This window comes from Lissotriton helveticus, assembly GCF_964261635.1.
Source record: "Lissotriton helveticus chromosome 1_1 unlocalized genomic scaffold, aLisHel1.1 SUPER_1_unloc_1, whole genome shotgun sequence".
Lineage (NCBI taxonomy): Eukaryota > Metazoa > Chordata > Amphibia > Caudata > Salamandridae > Lissotriton > Lissotriton helveticus.
Genome location: NW_027611648.1, coordinates 5,466,884 through 5,475,029, shown reverse-complemented (window position 1 = coordinate 5,475,029; position 8,146 = coordinate 5,466,884).

Sequence of the window (8,146 nt, the reverse complement as noted above, 5' to 3'; positions counted from 1 at the left end):
TTCACAGTGTGCACGTTAATTCAGTAAAAGTCCCCGTTTCTAGGCCTCAAAAGGGCCCGGACACCAGATTCAGCTCCTGTCTCCTGAAACCTCTCCGAGGAGCGATACAGCCCCCACCTGCATCCCTGACCCTTCACTTACTTCCTGCCTCACAGTGCCCGGCTCGGCCTGGCTCTGCCTCCCAGTCTGCCAAGAGTATGTTATGATTCTAGTTATCAGTCCAGCTCTCCTTCTCTGCATTCCTATGCTACTGAATCGCATCAATAGTTTCAGTCATAGTCTAGCCTTTATGTCTCCATGTAAGAGAAATACTGTATTAATGGTCATAGAATATTCCTCGACACGCACTACATGTAGAATAATGCATGCACCAGTCTTAGAGTCTGTTAGCCTTTACCCTGATAACTTTTGGATTCTATCAACATGTTCTCTAAACATCAGATACTAGATAGTGTTTAGGTACATGTCGCTCTGACACTCCAGACTTTAGTCTCCTCTTCTAGCACAGAAGTCATAGCCCCCAGTTCTCCCCTAGTAACACGTCATTGCCAGCTTGCGCGCACCACTAGGTTAGAGGTCCCGGCTCCTCAGGTAGCCCCCTCCATGTTTCCGCCCCATTTATGACATATTCTGTTACGTTTACATCACATGTCCATGTACACGCCTCTTGTTACACCTACTTTCTGCCTTATCTCTCGCGACTGCTACAAACCCCGCCCACTGCTACGCCTACTGTATTGCATGTAATGTATTTTGTTTAACTATAAATATTGTGCACTGTTATTAAAAGCTAGCTGTTGTCCCGATCCTGCCCCCGGCAGCTGCCATCCCATTCCCGTACAGACTGTCCTGTTCCTGTCCTTTATGCCTGATTAAAGCCTGTAAAACTCCAGCTACCTCGAATCTTGACTCTTATTTATTGAGCTATCTGTTTATATTGTATCCAGTCAAAAATAGACCCGGTAATTAATTATTTATTTACCACATAATGGCGCCCGAATAGGGACTTGCCCTTTCCCCACGCGCCGGAGAAGCCACGCAAGCCCCCTGACCCTCTGCAGCCGTGACGGAACCATACCGTGCACGTGCAGATATTTCTGCTTCAAGTATCCCTCAGGCCCACGGAGGAGACGGAGGTTGCGGTCCAGCATCCAGACGAGGCGGTGGAGGAACGCGGCGAGTCCCGACCAGAGCCCAAGCCGAGAGTACAAGGTCCGAGGTATCCGGAGGCCCACCTGTAACTGAAGTCCGAAGTTCGTAGTCCGTCGTCGTAGCAGTCCAGTCCAGTCCGAGGCCTTCCGTTCTTGCTGCCCGGTGAGTACCGTTGCTGGGGTAGTATCTAGACAGGGTCAATTAATTTGTCTCTGGTCCGTGGGTTTGGGTACACAGATCCAACACGAAGTGTCCACCTAGGTGGATGCGGGTCCTGACGTGTCTCTTTATGGGACCGGTATGTTTCGTACTGTTTCAGCAGTGCATCTAGTAATTCTAGTAAGTTCTGTTCTCGAGAAATTCATGTATTTCTGTTCTCAGTATTCCAGGTAGTATTTTGTCCGAACTGTTATTTTTAATGTCATTTCAATGTGTTTTCAATGTCGTGGTATGAGTGATTTGTTTTCAAGTTATTATTGTGTTTATCACGTATTGTATTGTGTCCAGATTCCAGTCTAAGTCATGCCTTTGTTCTCAAAGTTATGTCAGTTAAGAACTAGAAAAGGTCTGCTCGAGGAAGCAGTTCCTGTCCCGCCTAGGGACAGTCCAGGTCATTTTATGTATCATAAGCATGGCATAAGTGCCATATTATATCTAGACTTATGGGTGGAGTACACCAAGGAATTAGAAGAGAAATATAGATGGCCTGTATCAGGCACATGGGATGCCGAGTGCATCATGCGAGTAGAAGAAGCATTGTGGAAAAAGAAAGCCAGACAGTCACAGAAAGATGCCATCGAGTTATGGCGCAAAGAATCTCATAAAAGAACTGAAAAAGAAATCAGAAAGTCAGAATTAAGTAGAGAATCCTCAGAAAGAGCCCAAGAAAGGGAATTAATCGAAATAGGTGAACGAGTTAAAGCCGAACAGTCAGACAGACAGAGGAATGCCCTCATTAAGGGTATGTACCCTCTTCTTGCCGAGGGCTTGCCAAAAGCAACCCCGGAGGCATCCAGTAATTTTCCGCCATCATTAGTTCCGACCAAGCTACGTCATAAACCGACCGCAGCTGATATTTTTCTCTCGTCCTATTTGGACGACACAGTCCCAGAATATGCAAATTCTGTTCCGCCTGCTCCTGTAAATAATGTAATTCCTGCTCCTCCAGCCACCGGGGCACCCGTTACAGCACCTGTAACGGTACCCCCGGTTCAGCCTACAGTACAAGTACCCGCTACATCAGTTACTCTCCCAGCCCGTACAGTACACACCGATGATTCCAGTCTAGGAGCGGGGGGGGGGGGGGAAGTCCTCCTCGTACCCCGCCTCAACACAAACGTGTGACACTACTTGAGTTACATGAACGTGCGTTACAGCGTACGCCCAAACCCCAGTCCGTTGCAGATATCAAGCGAGCACTTACCGAATGCCGTTATGATTCAGTCCCAGGCGATGATAATATGGTCATATATTCATTGCGTGTAAGAAGGGTGACCGAGTATTTGGACACCCTACCGGATATGAAAGAAGATCTAGACAGAATATATTGTTTCATTCGTACAGGAACAGACCCAGAAAGTATAGGCGAAGCCATGTCTCAAAGGAAAGCTGAGACCCAGCTCATGCTTTTAAAGTTTCTAATTAATTGTTTAATAAGGGAACAAGATTATCCGACTAAAGATCCGACCGAAATGAGAGTTCTGACAAAATGGAGTGATCATATAGCCGAGGGAAGACACAAGACACTCAGTAGTATAGAGAGTATGTACAAGAAAATTCGTAAGGAAATAATAAGGTTACACGAGAAACGCAAAGCAGCACAAGTAAGCGAGAAAGAAGACGACTCTGATACTGAAGAGGTAAACGACGAGAATCCTTCCAGAATAGCGTATGTAGGTAGAACTAGACTTTCCGACCGACATTCACGTCTAGAACACAAGAAAGTTTTCTCTCTTCCAGCACCAGAACAAGGTTCTCTAGAGCAAGTATTTCAAGCTACCGATCACATTCTGAAATCACGAATCGGTTATAGTGAACCTAGTACCATGCATGAACAAGAACTAGCCCGATCAGCAGTCCGATGGGCTACCGATTCTACCACTTTTCCAGACGAGATGGTGGCACAATCGTTTCTGAGACTGCCCCCAGCCGAGCAGCGACTGGTGGGTATGTACATGATCCAGCACCTCATCACTCTGTATGAGGGTCAGCATTCTGATCCAGATCCGTTACATGATGTTCTGAACGAGTTACTACAGTATAGATGGAAAGGTCTAGGTACCGATCTAATTAGTATCATTCTAGAACAGCGCCACAAATACCGAACGTTCCTGAATCCGCATTTTGTTCATGTCTCACCCCCAGACAGTAAACCATTCTACATAGACAGACAGCATCCGTTACGAGAAGTCCACCCAGTTAGAGGAACGGGTGGTGATCTAGAACGAGTATTTGTTTACACCCCGATTACCAAGATGGAACTCTTAGAGATGAAAAAGTTAATTCCCTGTCACGATAAAGATCCAGCAGGGTTCCACCGTGAATTAAAAGACATGCTCCGTATGGGAGAATACACATATCCAGATATCATTAAAATGTTAAAGGTCCTGTTGCCCGCAGGGGTATATGAAAAACTCAAGGAAAAAGAATGGGAGGTGGGAGAGAAAAAGATAGATTGGGCAGCTCTAGAAGCTGAAGATAATACACGTGTACCAGGTACCGGTCTAGGAGATAAATGTAAAGAATTACCTGAGCTATTGATACAAGTCTTGCCAAGATTACTAGCCACGAAAAAGGAAGACTGGGATGCAATCTCAGCCTGTAAACAGAAACCAGACGAAGACACTAGTGATTTTTATTCTAGATTCGAGAAATGTTTTATTATTAACAGTGGTTTGAAGACAAGTAGCGAGTCATACCCTCATCTTTTTGTTACTAAACTAGTCGAGAATTCAAGCCCACAAGTCAAAAATCGAGTTTTGAAAGTCGAAAGTACCTGGCAAGCTAATACTCCGTCCCAAATGTTACAGATGCTCCAGTACCACCAGAATAGAATCAGAGAAGAGCAAGAACACGAAAAGAAACGTATGAAAGACACGAAAATGAAAGTATTAGTTGCACAATCTGTTCCGCAAGACAGTCAGAAGAGGGGTACGAATCAAGCCAGTCATCCTGCAGCTCCCGTTAAAGGGACCTGCAATTATTGTAAACAGCCAGGTCATTTTATAAACGAGTGTGCAGTTCTGAAACACAACATAGCTACCGGTAAGACTAAAGAGACCACGTCCGCCTAGACAAGAACAAGTTTCACAGACTTCCCAGTCACCACAGAATGCACAACAGACAGTTCCAGCATTGCAGCCTATCGCTGCAACACAGCATGTTACACAGCAGATGTACCAGTATGCACAGTCCGAGTATCCAGAGTACCAGCAGTATTCATGAAACAGCCTAGAGAGGGAGGTGGGCTTGCCTCTCATCGAGATACCTGTAGATCAAGAGGGTCCCTATGTTCACAGTCAAGTATTAGGGAAAGACAGAAAGTTTCTGATTGATACAGGGGCAAGTAGGACTACTATCAGTCATAACGAGGTTCCAGGGGCTCCGCTCTCAGGCTCAAGAAATGTTTCCCTTGGATTTTCAGGAAAGCCAATTGTTAACGAGATTTCCAAACCAGTTTCTCTAGAAGTTGGTCCATTGTCCCGAACTACTGATTTGTTACTTACGAAATCATGTCCAGAAAATTTGTTAGGTATTAAGACACTGAAAGAATTAGGTGCAGTTATTTGCTGCTCCCCAGAAGGAGTACGTTTGTTTTTGCGTGACTTTAAGGGTCACTATGTATTACGTGATTTTGATCCAAGATTACTGAATGTCCCCCAGCATCTATGGGCACAAGGTCCAACTGATGTAGGTTGTATGCACATCACACCCCATCGTGTGACTCTGAAACCAGGTGTAGTGTTACCACGAATCAGACAGTACAGATTGCCACCTGAGGCTGTAGCAGCCTTATCCAAAATTATTGACGAGCTCATTGTTCAAGGAGTGGTTGTAGAAACTGACTCCAATGTATGTAATTCTCCTATCATTCCAGTCATGAAATGTACTGATCCAAATGCACCTCCAGTATATCGATTAGTGATTGACCTTCGAGAACGTAATAAATGTATCATTCCCCAGTACCCAGTTGTTCCAGATATTTCTTCCCTATTGACAGCCATTGATTCTGAAGCCACGTTCTTTACTGTCATAGACCTCAAGAATGCATTTTTCAGTGTCCCGATACATCCAGACAGCCAGTTCCTTTTCGGATTCTGTTTAAATGGAAGGAGCTATAAATTTACACGAGCTCCTCAAGGTTTCACAGAAAGTCCTAGCATTTACAGTCAAGCACTTAAGAGACAACTAGACAATATTCACATGCCAACTGACACTGCCCTGCTCCAGTATGTCGATGATCTACTGATCACAGCCCGTTCTGAACGTGACTGCGAACGTGCGTCACTTACAGTTCTGTATTTCCTAGCCGAGATGGGGCACAAGGTGTCCCCTTCGAAGCTCCAATTCTGTGTCCAGCAAGTGGTCTACTTAGGACACTTACTGTCCAAGAGGGGTAGGCAGTTGACACCTGACCGTATCCAGTTAATAGCGAGTCTTCCTCAGCCCAAGACCCAGAAAGAGGTACGAGCTTTTATTGGCCTCACTTCTTACTGCAGACAATGGATTCCTCAGTATGCATTTCTAGCCAAGCCACTGATACAGTTAACGACACAGGAGGCAGCCGTATCGACTGTCCTCCCTTGGACATCCGAACATACACTTGCTTTTAATGAATTAAAGAAAGCCTTATGCCAAGCACCTGTTCTAGCAACACCGAACTACAATAAGTCTTTTACACTTTTCGTCACAGAATGCGAAGGTACTGCATTATCTGTTCTCACACAAGATCAAGCAGGACAATACAAGCCCTGTGCTTATTTTTCAAGCACCTTAGATCCAGTAGCCCAGGCCCTGCCTGCGTGCCTCAAGTCAGTTGCAGCCACAGCATTAGCTATCAGACAAAGTGATTCCATAGTGTTAGGACACTCCCTGACAGTACAAGTTCCACACTCCGTGGAAGTTCTTTTAAACCGAACACAGACTCAGCACTTGACAATTGCACGTTTAACAGGTTATGAATTGACACTGTTCCAGCCACACATAGAAATCCGACGCTGCAACGTTCTAAATCCTGCTACATTGTTACCGTCAGTTACTTCAAATCCGGCCACACATGACTGTGTGGAAGTAGTTAACACGATGACAAAGCCAAGACAAGACTTGACAGACATTCCATTACCTGATCCCGACCTGACACTTTATGTGGATGGTTCATGTATGATAACTAGTACAGGAGAGCTAGTAGCCGCGTATGCAGTGACTACTGACACTGAAGTTATAGAGACACACCGTATTGACACCCTGTCCGCTCAAGCAGCAGAGCTAGTCGCTCTGACCCAAGCCTGCATACGTGCCAAGAACCTGAAAGTTAACATTTACACAGATTCACGTTATGCATTCGGAGTCGTACACGACTTTGGAGTGCTCTGGCAAGAAAGAGGTTTTATGACTTCTCATGGAACCAAGATTCAGCATGGTCTCCTCATTCAAGGTCTGTTAGATGCAATACATTTACCGACAGCTATCGCTATTATGAAGTGCAAAGCACATACGAAAGTCACTGATATTATTTCCCAAGGTAATGATCTAGCAGATCGAACAGCCAAGCTCACAGCCCAGACATTCCAGTTAACATGACACTGACACACACTCCAGAACAGACTACATGTATGACAGTTAAGGACCCTACTCAAGATGTCATAGATATCCAGTCACATGCTACTCCCGATGAAATCAAGAAATGGTCCGAACAAGGAGGGGTCCAGACAGATCAGGGATGGTTGACGAAGGGAAAAGCCACATGGTTTCTCCCCGACTCAATGGTTCAAGTCATTGTTAATACCGCACATAGTCCTGCACATTTAGGAGAAAAAGCTATGTTAGACAGTATCCAGAACATTTGGTTCAACAAGCATTTACGAGCTGCAGCCAAGCAGAAAGTCCGTACCTGTATGATATGTTGCCAGTTTAATCCAGGTAAAAGTGTCCCGGTGGAACAAGGTGGTTTCCAACCTCCTGACCACCCTTTTGAAGTCCTCCAAATGGATTATATCCAGATGGAGCGATGTCGAGGTTTCAAGTATGTCCTTGTAGTTGTATGCGCTTTGTCCAGATGGACAGAAGCATATCCAGTCCCAGATTACACAGCCGCGACCACTGCCAAGCAGCTGGTTCGTGAATTTTCCCCCCGTTATGGACTCCCTAGGGTCGTGTATTCAGATAACGGCCAGCCATTCTCATCTGAACTAATGAAGCATGTGTCCCTTCTGTTAGGGTACCAGTGGAAGTTCCATTGTGTACGCCATCCTGAAGCAGCAGGTCTCGTAGAGAGACATAACCAGACATTAAAAATCCGCATTGCCAAAGTTTGTAAAGAGAAAGGTGTAGACTGGCTAGTTGCCCTGCCAGTCGCTTTATTCTATATGCGCATGGTCGCACATTCCAGATCAGGTCTGTCCCCGTACGAGGTCGTATTCGGCCGCCCCCCAAATATGTGGGGTACACCTAGACCCCGAAGTATTACAGATGTTTCCAGTAATATGCTGACAGATTACCTAGCTTCCTTGATGTCTGCCCTACACTCTTGTCGTTCACAGGTTGCCGCCGCATTTCCAGACAATACCGAGGTGAAACCGCATGAAATCGTTCCAGGAAACCTTGTCCTTGTAAGGAACTTTGATCGTTCAAGTCTGCTGGAGCCTCGTTGGAGAGAGCCGCGACTTGTCCTTCTGACCACCCGCACGGCCGTGAAGTTGGAAGGCCGCAAGGGGTGGGTCCACCTGTCTCACGTCAAGAAATTCCATGGAGTTTGTGAAAAAACATTTGCCAAGAA